General features: G+C 41.3%; 1 protein-coding gene across 3 annotated transcripts in view; it reads right to left on the bottom strand.

Moving 5' to 3' along the window:
• The window catches only part of mpp7a (MAGUK p55 scaffold protein 7a), a 524,619-nt gene that overhangs the window by 483,728 nt on the left and 25,072 nt on the right, over positions 1 to 15,819 (bottom strand). For 2 of the 3 annotated variants that reach the window (XM_078537871.1, XM_078537888.1), the window contains exon 2: positions 10,865 to 10,945. The exons of the other annotated variant lie outside the window; for it this stretch is intronic. The gene's annotated coding sequence lies outside the window, so the exon portion shown is untranslated. The remainder of the gene's footprint in view (positions 1 to 10,864; positions 10,946 to 15,819) is intronic. 3 annotated transcript variants of the gene reach the window in all.

Below are 15,819 nucleotides of genomic sequence, written 5' to 3'. Positions count from 1 at the left end.
CCAGGGTCTTAGACATGCAATCATGCTTCAAAGTCCCACATCAGTTTCGTTGCAGCTGCTTTCAGATGAAAAGCTAGCGTGTTAAAGCAGCTATGGTTAAGGTTACCTCAGGGAAACACTCAGGAAACAGAAAGCAGGGTTCCATTCTGGTGACAGGAGTTGTCACATTAGCTGGCTTGTAACAGACAGTGGTGTTCCGACTGAGAACCAGCAAATGTGTCCGAGATAATACATGTCTGAAATCATCTTAACGATCAAGAGTGGAGAGAAACAAGGGGAAGCTGTGGCAGAAAAAAGATAAACCAGCTTCATTTAAACAATTAGATCCAAAAGTCGTGGCAGTGTCAGATATATCAGGGAAGGCTTAACAAAGGATTTCAAAATAAAACTTTTGAACTGAGAAACAGCAAAGCATTCTCCCTGATCTTAAGTGACTTTTATATTAAACCCAGTCAAAATATATATTGGGGAAGTTGTTACTGTTGAAAATTGATATCCCAAAGAAAGAATTTTCTGAACATAAGTTAATTATTTAGTAGGTCTTCCCATAGTAATGTAATTCATCCCAGATGAACGGCTGCTCCTGAAGAATGTGAAGCCCCATCCCTGCCACTGTATTTTGTGACTACATATTCACTTTGGTAATGATTTACACATCATTTGAATTTTTTTTTAATTCATGGGATGTGAGTGTTACTGGCTAAGCCAGCATTTATTGCCCATCCCTAGTTGCCCTTGAGAAGGTGGTGGTGAGCTGCCTTCTTGAACCGCTGCAGTCCATGTGGTGTAGGTACACCCACAGTGCTGTTAGGGAGGGAGTTCCAGGATTTTGACTCAGCGACAGTGAACGAATGGCGATATATTTCCAACTCAGGATGTTGAGTGGCTCAGAGGGCAACTTGTCCTTCCAGATGATTGTGGTCGTGAGTTTGGAGGGGCTGTCCAAGAAGCCTTGGTGAGTTCCTGCAGTGCATCTTGTAGATGGTACACATTGTTGCCACTGCGCGTCAGTGGTGTAGGGAGTGAATGTTTGTGCATGTGGTGCCAATCAAGCAGGCTACTTTGTCCTGGACGGTGTCAAGCCTGTTGAGGTATGTGGGAGCTGCACTCATCCAGGCAAGTGGGGAGTATTCCATCACACTCCTGACTTGTGCCTTGTAGGTGGTGGGCAGGCTTTGGGGAGTCAGGAGGCGAGTTGCTCATCACAGGATTCCTAGCCTCAGACCTGCTCTGGTACCCACAGTATTTACATGGCTAGTCCAGTTCAGTTTCTGACCATTGGTAACCCACCCCCCCCAGATGTTGATTGTGGGGGATTCAGTGACGGGAATTCCTTTGAACGTCAAGAGGGCGATGGTCAGATTCTCTCTTGCTCGAGATGGTCATTGCCTGGCACTTGTGTGGCACAAATGTTACTTGCCACTTGTCAGCCCAAGCCTGGGTATTGTCTAGGTCTTGCTGTATTTGGACTAAGACTGCTTCAGCATCTGAAGAGTCGCGAATGGTGCTTAACATTTATGATTGCACAGTGAACATCCCCACTTCTGAACTTATGATGGAAGAAAGGTCATTGACGAAGCAGCTGAAGATGGTTAGGCCGAGGACACTACCCTGCGGAACTCCTGCAGTGATGTTCTGGAACTGAGATGACTGACTTCCAACAACCACAACCATCTTCCTTTGTGCTAGGTATGACTCCAACCAGTGGAGAGTTTTCCCCGATTCCCATTGATGCCAGTTTTGCTAGGGCTCCTTGATGCTACATTAAGTCAAATGTAGCCTTGATGTCAAGGGCAGTCACTCTCACCTCACAAGTTCAGCTCTTTTGTCCATGTTTGAACCAAAGCTGGAATGAGGTCAGGGGATGAGTGGCCCTGGCAGAACCCAAACTGAGCATCAGTGAGGTTATTGCTAAGCAAGTGTCGCTTGATAGCGCTGTTGATGACCCCTTCCATTACCTTATTCATGATCGAGAGTAGACGGATGGGGCAGTAATTGGCCAAGTTGGATTTGTCCTGCTTTTTGTGGACAGGACGTACCTGAGCAACTTACCACATAGCTGGGCAGATGCCAGTGTTGTAACTGTACTGGAACAGCTTGGCTGAGGGCGCAGCAAGTTCTGGAGCACAAGTCTTCAGTGCTCTTGCCGGAATATTGTTAGGGCCCATAGCCTTTGCACTATCCAGTGCCTTCAGCCATTTCTCAATATCACATGGAGTGAATCAAATTGGCTGAAGACTAGCATCTGTGACGCTGAGGACTCCGGAGGAGGCAGGGATGTATCATCCACTCAGCACTTCTGGCTGAAGATTGTAGCAAATGCTTCAGCCTCATCTTTTGCACTGATGTACTGGGCATCTCCATCATTGAGGATGGGGGTATTTATGGAACCTGCTCTTCCAGTGAGTTGTTTAATTGTCCACCACCATTCACGACTGGATGTGGCTGGACTGCAGAGCTTAGATCTAAGCCATTTGTTGTAAGATCAATTAGCTCTGTCTAACACATCCTGCTTATGCTGTTTGGAACACAAGTGTCATAGCTTCACCAGACGAACACCTCATTTTTAGATATGCATGGTGCTGCTCCAGGCATGCCCTCCTGCACTCTTCATTAAACCAGGGTTGATCCCCTGGTTTGATGGTAGAGTTGATGAGGGGGAACCAGTGAATGTGGTTTATTTGGACTATCAGAAGGCTTTCGACAAAGTCCCACATAAAAGAGATTGGCATGTAAAATTAGAGCGCATGGGATTGGGGGTAGTGTATTGAGATGGATAGAAAACTGGTTGGCAGACAGGAAACCAAGAGTAGGATTAAACGGGTCTTTTTCCATATGGCAGGCAGTGACTAGTGGGGTACCGCAGGCATTGGTGCTGGGGCCCCAGTTATTCACAATATATATTAATGATTTAGGGAATTAAATGTAATATCTCCAAATTTGCAGATGACACAAAGCTGGGTGGGAGGGTGAGCTGTGAGGAGGATGCAGAGATGCTTCAGTGTGATTTGAACAAGCTGAGTGAGTGGGCAAATGCATGGCAGATGCAGTATAATGTGGATAAATGTGAGGTTATCTATTTTGGTAGCAGAACAGGAAGGCAGATTATCTGAATGGCTATAAATTGAGAGAGGGTAATAGACCTGGGTGTCCTTGTACACCAGTCACTGAAGGTAAGCATGCAGGTGCAGCAGGCGGTAAAGGTGGCAAATGGGACGTTGGCCTTCATAGCCAGAGGATTCGAGCACAGGAACAGGGATATCTTGCTGCAACTTTACAGGGCCTTGGTGAGACCACACCTGGAATATTGTGTGCAGTTTTGGTCTCCTTATCTGATGAGTGCAGCGAAGGTTTACCCGACTGATTCCTGGGATGGCAGGACTGACATGTGAGGAGAGATTGAGTCGATTAGGATTATATTTGCAGGAGTTCAGAAGAATGAGGGGGGATCTCATAGAAACCTATAAAATTCTAACAGGACTAGACAGGATAGATGCAGGAAGGATATTCCCGATGGTGGTGGGGGCCAGAATCAGGGGTCATAGTCTGGGGATATGGCATAGACCATTTAGGACTGAGATGAGGAGAAATTTCTTCACCCAGAGAGCGGTGAGCCTGTGGAATTCGTGATCACGGAAAGTAGTTGAGGCCAAAACATTGTATGTTTTCAAGAAGGAGTTAGATACAGCTCTTGGGGAGAAAGGGATCAAAGAGTATGGGGAGAAAGCAGGACCAGGCTATTGAGTTGGATGATCAGCCATGATCATAACGAATGGCGGAGCAGGCTCAAAGGGCCAAATGGCCTACTCCTACTCCTATTTTCTATGTTTCTATGATAGAATAGGGGATATGACGGGCCATGAGCTTACATAGTGTGTTCGAGTCGAACTCTGCTGCTGATGGCCCACAGCGCCTCATGGACGCCCAGCCTTGAATTGCTAGGTCTGTTCGAAATCTATCCCATTTAGCGCAGTGGTAGTGCCACACAACCTAGCCAACATGAAATGTCAAAAAATGATGCCATGGATTCAAAGAGGGCATAGACCTGATTTACATTTCTAATGTCAAAACCAAAAACATGTTGCAGTGCAATCAGTTGTACTGTTTCTCCATAAAATCAAAAACTTTGTTGAATCCAGTACAGAAATTTATTTTTTTTCTCTCTGTTGAGTGCAATTAAGAAAACACATTTCCTTCAGCTTTCGAGGGAGGTGGTGGGGGTAGAAATGACTGTGGTGGGTCGAGTCAGTGGGGAGGGAAATACCATGGGAGGGTGGATCTCGGTCTTTACAATAGTTATCCAGGAGTTAGAAGAGGTTTTAATCCTTCTAACTTTTTCTGGGTAACTATTTGTGTAACACAGCCAGAATCATCTGAAGTTTGTTATTTAAATGGCATTTTCAGATGGCTTCCAGCGCAGGGCCATTGCGCAGAGGAAGTTTGCATTTCAGGACAATTGCTGTGCAAACCCTTACCTGCGAAGTTCCAAGAGGGATTCCTCAGTACATCTTGGGGGTAACCCCCAAGTCCAACGCTGGGGAGCTCAGAAGTTACAGCCCATAATCAGTGATGCAGCATCCACAACCTTCCAGGGTAGGGAATTCCAAGGATTCAAAATCCTCAGTGAAGAAATTTATTTTTTTTTAGTCTTCGTGGGACTTGGACGTCACTGGCTGGGCCACCATTTATTGCCCTCCTAATTGCCCTTGAAAGAGTGCTGATGAGCCGCCTTCTTGAACCGCTCCAGTCCACGTGATGTAGATACACCCACAGTGCTGTTCAGAAGGGAGTTCCAGGATTTTGGCACAGCGACAGTGAAGGAACTGTGCAAGATTTCCAAGTAAGGATGATGAGTGGCTTGGAGGGGAACTTGCAGGTGGTGGTGCTCCCGTGTCTGCTGCCCTTGTCCTTCTAGGTGGTAGAGGTCACAGGTTTGGAAAGTGCTGCCAAATGAACCTTGGTGAGTTGCTGCAATGCATCTTGTACATATTGTACACACTGCTGACACTATGCATCAGTGGTGGATGGAGTAAATGTTTGTGGATGGGGTGCCAATCAAGTGGGCTGCTTTGTCCTGGGTGGTGTCAAGCTTCTTAATATTGTTGGAGCTGCACTCACCCAGGTAAGTGGAGAGCATTCCATCACACTCCTGATTTATGCCTTGGTAGATGGTGCAAAGACTTTCATGAGTTTGGAGCCAAGTTACTCTCCACAGAATTCCCAGCTTGACCTGCTCTTGTAGTCATAGTATGTATATAGCTGGTCCACATCAGTTTCTGGTCAATGGTAACCCCTAAGATGTTTGTAGTGGGGGATTCAGTGATGGTAATACAATTGAATGTCAAGGACAACGGTTAGATTCTCTCTTGTTGATGATGGTCATTGCCTGACACTTGTGTGGCGCGAATGTTACTTGCCATTTATCAGTCCAAGCCTGGATGCTGTGCCGGTTTTGCTGCATTTGGACATGGACTGCTTTAGTATCGGAGGAGGCATGAATGGTGCTGAACATTGTGCTATCATCAGTGAACATCCCCACTTCTGACCTTATGATAGAAGGTGCCAAGAAACTATCATATTTTCTTAATATTACTGTGGGATACTTTAAAGCAGTCTTATGTGTGTGTGTGGTTCTGTGTGCATGTGGTTACTTTAATTAAACTAGAGATGGTTAAACTGCAAGTTTTAAATTATCAAAGAAGTGAGGAATAAAACAGGCATTTGAAATGGAGATGAGTAAACTAGGGTGAGATTTCCGCAGAGACAGTGTGAATGAAATTTGCATTTTTTAATAAGTGGGAAAGATTGTTTGATTTTCAAAGGGACATGGAAAATGTTTACAACTGGCAAGATAAATGAGGCAAGGTTATTATGTTGATTTTTCCCCAAAAGTGCTGGCCATAATGATAACATGAAAGGTTTTTATATTCTGGGAAAAGTAACTTCCAAAGACAAGTTGAAACAATGGGATTTAAATATAAAAAAGGGAGAAATATATTTCAAGAACGATGGAAGGCTGTGAGAGGGATGGCCATGTGAGATCTTGAAAGGTGACTGTGAAACAGAGTTGGTGAAAAAGCCTCGAGCCACCCTGAAGAAGTTTGCTGTTCTAGTAACCAAAGTTGTGTTGAAAGCCTTTGGAATGCCATTGTCCAGTGGGTACTTGTGGTAATATTATTGGATGACTTTATAAATTTTGAATCTATTTGTCTGCTGCCTTAAAGGGGGTGTGTAGTTGGGAGTCTGGTTAAGCAGAAATTTTGGGAATTGTTCTAACTGTGCAACTGTAATCATGTGTGTTTACATTTGTTCTTCTTTTGTTAATAAATGTTTTAATTTAATCTTTAAAATCACTGAAGGTGGTAGTGAACTCATCACTTCTGACTTCAGTGTACAGGCCTTCTCATAATAAACACAAATTGCAAAATTGTTTTGATAGCGTGACCAAGTTTTCCTTGTGCGTTTGGTCAGCCTGGCAAATACCACCTACCATAATCATAACAAAGGAAGGTCGCTGATGAATCAGCTGAAGATGGTTGCGCCTAGGACACAACCCTGAGGAACTCCTGCAGCAATGTCCTGCAACTGAGATGATTGACCTCCAATAACCACAACCATCTTCCTTTGTGCCAAGTATGACTTTTCATCTCATTATAAATGACTGCCCCTCATCCTGAAACCGTGCCTCCACATTCTAGATTCTTGGAAGGGATACAACGCAGTTTCACCAGAATGATACCTGGGCACCAAGAATTAAATTACAAGGAGAGACTACACAAACTGGAGTTGTGTTCCCTTGCATTTAGATGGCTATGGCGTAATTTGATTGGAGTTTTCAAGATTTTAAGGGAACTGATCGAGACTATTTCCACAGGTCGGGGAGTCTTGGATGAGGGGATAGAGCCCAAAAATTAGGGTCACACCTTTCACGAGCGAAATTAGGAATCACTTTTACACACTAAGGTTGGTAGAAATTCAGAACTCTGTTCCACAAGTGGCAACTGATACAAGATAAAATCTAAATTTTAAATCGGGGGTCGATAGACTTGTATTGTCCGAAATTATAAAGGGATAAGGGGAAAAGGCGGGTATATGGAGTTCAGTCGCAGATCAGCCATGATCCAACCAAATGGCAGATAGGCTCAAGGGGGTAATAGCCCACTCCTGTTCCAATGCTTAAACCCATGTTCTGCAGTTGGGCAGAGTTTATGGCTTACACAATTAGCATTCCAATTATCAATACCCTAGCAAATAATTCAATAGTATGTCTCTTCTCCAGTTAACGATCCCCGGTCTTTAAACAATGGATTGGAAACAAAAACAAAAATAAAAATACCAGGAAAAACTCAGCAGGTCTGACAGCATCTGCGGAGAGGAATACAGTTAACGTTTCGAGTCCGTACGACTCTTCAACAGAACTTCTGTTGAAGAGTCATACGGACTCGAAACGTTAACTGTATTCCTCTCCGCAGATGCTGTCAGACCTGCTGAGTTTTTCCAGGTATTTTTATTTTTGTTTTGCATTTCCAGCATCTGCAGTTTTTTGCTTTTATCTTAATGGATTGGAAACGGTTGTTTGAAGGCAATTCAGTGTCACAGCAGCAAGAGGCATTCAAGTAGAAACTAAAGACAGTTCAGAACAATAAGTTTCCACAAAGAAAAATGGTGGGATTCACAAATCCATACCCTCCTTGATGTCAAACAGCATAAAGAGTAGAATACAGCAAATAAAGAGAGATCATGTCAGATGTCAAATGCTCAATGCTGCAGAAAGTCGAAAAGCATATAGAAAGTCGAAAAGCATATAGGTACGAAATTAAAAAGCAAATTAGGAAAGCAATGATGGACATGAAGAGACATTGGCAAGCAAAATCAAAGAAAACAAAATGATGTTTTACAAATATATAAGAGCAACAAGATAACTAAGGTCACAGTGAGGACAATTAGAGACCAAAAGATAACTTGTCTGTGAAGGCTGAAGATGTGGGCATGGCCCTAAATGAACACTTAGTGCCTGCTTTTATAAATGCGAGTGATGAAGCAGACATTGTAGCCTTTTTGAGTGGGATGGGATAAACATCGAGAGAAGAAATGTGAATTTGTGTAGCATCCTTCAAAGTGGACAAACCACCAGGTTCAGATGAAATCTAGCCCAGCTAAGTTAGACAAGGGAAGAAATCATCGAGGTTCTGATCATCATTTTCCAATCCTCCTGGTTACAGTGGTGCCAGAGAACTGAAGGACTGCTCAAGTTGTACCATTAACAAAGAGAGGAAGGGATGGCACATATAATTACAGGCCACTCAGTTTAACCTCGATGATGGAGAGAGATGACAGAATAAATCATCATTTAGAGAGGCACAGTTTCACCAAGGACAGCCAGCATGAAGTTAAGGAAATGTGTTTGACTAACTTGATTGAATGAATATTTTGACGAGGTAACAATGAGGACAACATGTTAGATATCTACGTGGATGTTAGCTAGGCTTTTGACAAGGTCCCACAGGGCAGACTGGTCAGAAAATTAAAAGCTCATGGGATTCATGGGAATCAGACACATGAAGCAAAGGGGACTGACGGGTGTTCTTGTGACTGAAAAGCTGTTTCCACAAGTTGTCGGTGTGGGTCCCTTTCCGATTGTGGTACATATCAATGAGTTAGACTTTTATGTTGAGGTGTTATGGACAGGAGGGGGTTTAATTTAAACAGTACTAATTTCTCCTTTCACCACCTGTCTGTAAGCAGAAAGGTGTTTTGATTTGCTTCCGCCTTTATAAGTAGTGGCATATTTCCAAACCCCTTGGTTTTGGTATGATCCACAGCCAACTCGAGGCAGAATGAACTCGAGGGTTAGCTTATTCGCACACTCAAAACTTGGAAGGAAGGTTGCAACGTTGCCTCCACACTCAGAAATAAAGAGAGGAAATAGAGTAAAAGTTTATAGTGCAGAGACCACAGAGAAAAGAAAGCTTGTTTGACATGGGTGCCAAAGTTTTGAGGCTAAAAACAAACACAGATATGCACTTGAGGTGCTATAATTGACAGGGTCTGGATCAATAACTTCAAGATGGGTTTAGGCTGGAGTTTTTTAGCAGCCCGCACAGACACAGTGGGGCTGAATGGCCTCCTTCTGTCTGTTTTATTTTTCCCTTGAGCTCAGATGCCTTAATCCAGTTCTCTGGTTGTCATTTTCTGCACTGCCAGTACTTCACAGTTCCTGCTGTAATATAATGACCAATATAATGGAGGTAGTACATTTTGGTAGGAAAAATAGCAAGGAAACTTATTGCTTGGAAAGTGCAAGTCAAGGTGTGGTAGAGGAACAAAAGAGCCTCAGGATACATAAACGTCAATCATTATTGCAGCACAGGTTGGCAAGGCCATACACAAGAGCAAACCAAGCACAAGGCTTTATTTCGACAGAGATAGAATGGAAAAGTAAGGAAGTCATGCCGGGCCTGTGGATACAGAGAAAATGTTTCCTCTTGTGGGGGAAAGGTTGCAACGAGGGACCAACAATATAAGATAGTCATCAAGAAATCAAATTGGGAATTTAGAAGAAACTTGGTCACCCAGAGTGTTAAGAATGTTACCAGAGGGAGTGGTTGAAGTAAACAGTATAGATGCATTCAAGGAGAAGCTGGACAAGCATTTGAGGGAGAAGGGAATAGATGGTTGTGATGGTAGATTTAGATAAGATGGGAGACAGCTTGAATAGAGCATAAACACTGGTAGGGACTGGTTGTGCTGAATGGCCTGTCTCTGCCCTGTTCCTATGTATTCAATGGTTCGTGCAGACTCATCATTGTCTCCTCCTAAGCGTGCTCTGCACCTCTATCTATACATCTCGAAATCTAAAAAACTTTTCCTATTGCTGCAACACACTATGCTGTTGGGTTCAGTGAGCTAATCCATCATCAGATTTAAGACCTGTATGGCTATTTTCCCTTCCCTAATCTCATTACCTTGCATTTACTCATAGACAAATGGCTTGTGCTGTCAACAGCTTTGTTCTTTACCCCAGCTCCAAATAATTTATATACACTGTAAATAGTCATGGAGCAAAGAATTAGATTTACACCATACTCCTGATGTGAGTAAACTTCCTGCACCCTGGTAACCACATCATAAAATTTATAAACAACAAAGTCACAGTACAATGTCATCATCTTAATTATTCACAAGATTTACAGTCAGCAGAAAAGTGAATTGGAGGTTATACTTTATATTTTTCTAACCACCTTAACTATGCAGGCAGATTCAAGAGATACAACACAAGCAACCAGGACCCTTTATGAGTAAAATTTCCAAACACACAAAATTCACAGCTATGCAGTTATGTAATGGAGAACTGCCTCCTTGGAGAGAAGCTCATCATGACCAAAATAAAGTTAGTTGAAACACTGTCCAGATCAAGGCTGGTGCAGCTGGGGTGTAGCTTAAAAGTGAATTGTCCTCTCATGTTATGATTCAGCTTAAAGGTTTAAACATTTCTGTGGAGAAGTGACAAACATTGGTTCCTGGAAGTGACAGTCACTTAAGTTAATATTAAAATGCTGTCACTTTTAAATTGCAAAAATAAACATTCAAGCTAAGTTGGTGATCCGTGTCAGTCTTGCAAATCGGAAATGTCACTCCCAACAGTCCCTGATGTTGACAGCTCTCCAAATGCAAGACTGCACAATTTCAACTGCAATCAACTTCAATTTCTTTGCAAATTCAGCTCTGCACTGGTGCTCCAAAGTACTGCTGTGCCAGCAAATGACAGGCCTCAATTCACATGAGAAACTTTCTAGAGAGAATTTTCCATTTGTTCACACATTACACTTTGCTATCTTCAATAACTGCAACAAGTAAAATTAACCTTACCTTTCATCCCACCTCTCGAAACAACAGTCAACAAAAATCAGAGGTTCCTTCCTCTAGGTTACTCTTCAAGACATCCCTGAACCCAAAAGAAGCTGAGGGTTTGATTTTAAAACTGACAGTATCGGTATTTACTAGGCAGTCCAGAAATTTCTAAAAACGTAAAATGGACACAAAGTTTCATATTTATTCCACCTGCTCTGTCTCCAACATTGTCTGTATTTGTGTGACCTAGGTTAAGGCAGAAGGAGCGCTGAATAACTGTAAAGAAAGGTGGCACATAGAGGTAGAAATTTCACCATATAGCTCAAATTTAGAAGAAAATCCTGAAAACATTTGATATTGCAATTTTTTAAAAAGTCCAGAATCCAAGTCCATCTATTCAAGATTCCATAATGCCATCTAATAGCAGTGGTCGTTGTTCATTTGTACAAGAATTGCCTGGAAACCATTTAAAACAGAAAATGAGTTTACAAAGGACAAAATGAGTAAAATGTTTGGAAAAGCCAAAATCTACAAATAAATAGAGATTTAGAAGCATAGAGAAATTAATTATTTTCACATTAGCCAGGAAAATGGCCAAGATAGTTAAAGCAATTTTCAAAATTTGGGGTTACTTGAGGAGAAACTGAAGCATATAACTGACAGAAATTTAATGGATGGGAGTATGGAAGGTAGTTTGCACCACAAATTATGGGGCATTTATGGAGCAATGCAAGATGAACGTAAAAATCATTTATTTGGTTTTTTTTTAAAAAGACTTAATTTCAAAGTAAACAAAAATAAACCACAATCACTGAACAGTTTCTCAACAGTCTGATATTGCTCAATCAAACACTGTTTAAATGGTAAACTGTTGAATAAAATGACACACAATTGTGTTGTTGTGGTGCTAAAATGGGAAACTGAGGAATTGCAGTTAGACCTCAAGCTCACCCATGATAAAACTAAAACCCAAGAGACATTAAATAAAGCCATCAATTGACAAGGAACAGTGATCAAACAGTGAAGAATCAATTGAAAAAGTGGGAAAGCCTGCAGTTAACCAGAAGAATACAACACTTCCAAAACTAAAAGATTAATAAAGAGGGAAAAATTAGAGTACGAGAGAAGGCTAGCTAGAAATATAAAAACAAACACACCCAAAAGAGTTTGTATAGATATTTTAAAAAGGCAAGTTAACAAAGTGAGTTTTGGTCCTATTGAGAGTAAATCTGGGGAAATAGTAATGGAAAATAAGGAAATGGCAGATGAATTAAATAGGTATTTTGCATTGGACTTCACTATAGAGGATACAAGTAACATCCCAGGAATAGCTGTAAATCATGAATTGGAAGGGAGGGAAGAACTCAAGGAAATTACTATCACCAGGGAAGTGGTACTTAGAAAATTGTTGGAACTGCAAATTGACAAGTCCCCGGATTCTGAGGGACTTCATTCAATGGTCTTAAAAAAGTGGCTAGAAAGATAATTGATGCATTGGTTTTAATTTTCCAAAATTCGCTAGAGTCAAGGAAGGTTCCATTAGATTGGAAAATAGCTAATGTAACTTATTTATTCAAAAAGGGAGGGAGGGAGGCAGAAAACAGGAAACTTTAGGCCAGTTAGCTTAACATCTGTTGTGGAGAAGATGTTTGAAGCCATTATTACGTTATAACAGGGCATTTAGATAAATTCAAGGAAATCAGGCAGAGTCAACATGGCTTTGTGAAAGGGAAATCCTGTTAAATCAATTTGTTGAAGTACTTTGAAGAAGTAACAGGTGCTGTGGATAAAGGTGGATGTGCTGTCCTTCGATTTTTAGAAGGCATTTGATAAAGTGCCTCATCAAAGGTTATTGCGGAAAATAAAAGCTCAATGTGTAGGAGGTAACATATTGGCTCAGATAGAAGATTGGCTAGCTAACAGGGAACATATAAGAGGCATAAATGGCTCATTTTCTGGTTGGTAGGATGTGACGAGTGGTGTGCTACAGTGATCAGTGCTGGGGCATCAACTCTTTCCATATATATATATATATAGATATATAATATAAAATATAACAAAATATAACATAATAAATATAAAATATAATATAATATAATATTGGATTTGGATGAAGGGGCCAATGGCATGTTGTCTAAATTTGCTGACAACACAAAGGTAGGAAAGTAAATTGTGAAGAGGACACAAGGAGACTAAAAAAAGATATGCATAGATGAAGTGAGTGGGCAAAGGATTGGCAAATGGAGTATCATGTAGGAAAATGGGAGGTTGTCCGTTTTGGCAGGATGAATAAAACAAAGAGAGGTATATTATGTAAATGGAGAGAGACTGCAGAGCTCTGAGATGCAGAGATATCTGGGTGTCCTCGAGCAAGCATCACACAAGGCTAGTATGCAGGTACAGCAAGTGATTAGCTAAGCAAATAGCATGTTATCGTTTATTGCAAGGGGAACTGAGTACGAGAGTAGGGAGGTTATGTTTCAATTATACAGGGCATTGGTGAGACCACATCTGGAGTACTGTGTACAGTATTTGTCTCCTTATTTAAGCAAATGTGTAAACGCATTAGTAGCAGTTCAGAGAAGGTTTACTCGACTAATACCTGGGATGGTCAGGTTACCTTATTAGGAATGGCTGGACAGGCTCGGCTTGTATTCACTGGAGTTTAGAAGGGTAAGAGGCGACTTGATTGAAACATATAAGATCCTGAGGGGATTCGACAGGGTGAATGTGGAAAGGATATTTCCTCTTGTGGGAGAACCTAGAATTAAGGATCACTGTTTCAAAATAAGAGTTCGCCCAATTAGCTCATAGATGAGAAAAAAAAGTCTCTCTCAGAGGGTTGAGAGACTTGGGAATTCTCTTCCTCTAAAGGTGGTTGAGGCAGAGTCCTTGAATATGTTTAAGGCAGATTCTTGATAAGCAAGAGGGTGAAAGGTTATCGGGGGCATACAGGAATATATGAGGTTAAAATCAAATCAGCCATGATCTTATTGAATGGTGGAGCAGGCTTGAGGGGCCAAGTGGCCTAATCCTGCTCCTAACTTGAATGTCCGTACGAAAAGAAATTGAAGAGCCTAAAGAAAGACAGCGGTATTCTCACTCTCTTGACATTTGTGGCTGGCAAGTGAATCAAATATAGCTAATTATTGCTGAAAGGTTTGCCAGAAAGAAAATTAAGTTGAGAAAATTTCAGAGGGGATCCAGAAAGAATACAAATATGCTTTTACATGCGTGCTAGAAACAAAGGGAGAAAAGCCATAAACAGTAAAACAGGTCATTAGAAAAGTCTTGATTAACTTTACAATTGCTTTAAAAGCAGACATTTTCTTCGATGCTGATTCTCAGTATCAAGAAAACAAATGGAAACTCTGCAGAAGCTTAATGTAATTTCATGTTGCCCAGCAAACTGGTGACCTGAGATTAATGGGGGAACGGAAAAACATACTTCGAAATCATGACATCTGTAAGCTGAACATGGAACAATGTTTGCAGGGAGGCTAAAAAACAAAATCAAGCCTCGACGGAACAATGTTTGCAGGGAGGCTAAAAAACAAAATCAAGCCTCGACAAACCAATCAGAGCCAGTCACAGGCAAACTGACGGGTCAAGGTGGACTCTTTTTCAATAGTACTCAGCTGTTGATTCCCATATTCTATTTAACATCTCCAACATATCAATGTATTGAACAAAGCAAGCACAGATTAATAGGAAGCTTTTCATCGACAGTTATCATAATTACCTTCTTGATGGACACAGCTGAAACAAATCAATAAGTGCCATAATTACACAGATCAGGGAACAAAAATGGCCAAATGTATAATTCCTTCTATTATCAAGAGTATGCATGGCAAAAGGTCTGAACTTAAATGGAGGGAGCCACATGTATCCATTGATATTACTCTATTTACTGAAATTACACAGAGCAATCATGGCAGGTATTCGGTTGGTGTGGAATACACAAGGCAATGCTAGAGATTGGAACATAATTCTTTTATGTATTCTATGAAATATATGGGTTTATTCACAATTACCCCAAAAAGCCCATGCAACTGGCATTACGATTTGCAGTACAATTGGGAAGCAGAATACTGTAAAAACCATGAAAGGTGTGAAGAAATTAACAGGCCCACACAGTGCACTGTCAGCACGCTACAATTCTCAATGGAAAGATGGCAAGAATAACATTGTCAACCAATCTTGCTCCTCCATGGTATACTTAGCCAACTTCAGTGAAAAATCTAAGTAGGGCTAGATGCTGTGCTACATACTATTAAAGCCAACAGAGAGGATGCTGAATCACTGTACATGGAGGAGAAGCACCATCCGTTTTCAGGCGCTGTGAAACTGCGGGATTTACAGGACCGAGTTCAAAGCTACAGGCCTTCTACGTAGCTTCCATCTTTAAATAAAAGGTGATATCCTGTGTCCAAATCCATTTCTAGGAGCACCTAGCAGACATTCCTTGTTTTTAATGTCTTTTAATATAGAAGCATTCCTTACAGGTTTTCATTTTTTTTAAAAATCCAATAGAACTTGAGCCAATCTCTCTGTCCATTCCGCCCTCCGCATTTTTGACCCTCTAAAGCAGTGTTCATACTTAGGAATGCAGTACTGTACTTTCAGCATTCCATGTACATTTGAACAGCCACCATAGTTTCACATTATCTGATAAATGGGTAAAGAGAAAACAGTGATCATTTGTATGTGAATGCTTCTCATTCGGATGTGAACTCACTGATGAGATTCAGTTGGGTCAATTTCATTCAGATGATACTGGTCTAATTTCTGAGAGGGTTGCATTAACTTGTTTGCAGGTGAGCAATGCAAAGTCAGCAACTGCTTTTACATGTTTGATTTTGCCAAATACTTTAAGCAGTAATGGTCAAGAGATATCCAGGTAACAGCAGGTGCTCAATGATAATGGGAATGAACACCCAGCTCATTAATTATAGACTTCATGGTAAA

This window comes from Cetorhinus maximus, chromosome 3, assembly GCF_964194155.1.
Source record: "Cetorhinus maximus chromosome 3, sCetMax3.hap1.1, whole genome shotgun sequence".
Classification (NCBI taxonomy): domain Eukaryota; kingdom Metazoa; phylum Chordata; class Chondrichthyes; order Lamniformes; family Cetorhinidae; genus Cetorhinus; species Cetorhinus maximus.
Note: the sequence above shows the minus strand (reverse complement) of the source record. Positions and strands in the feature narration are given on the sequence as shown.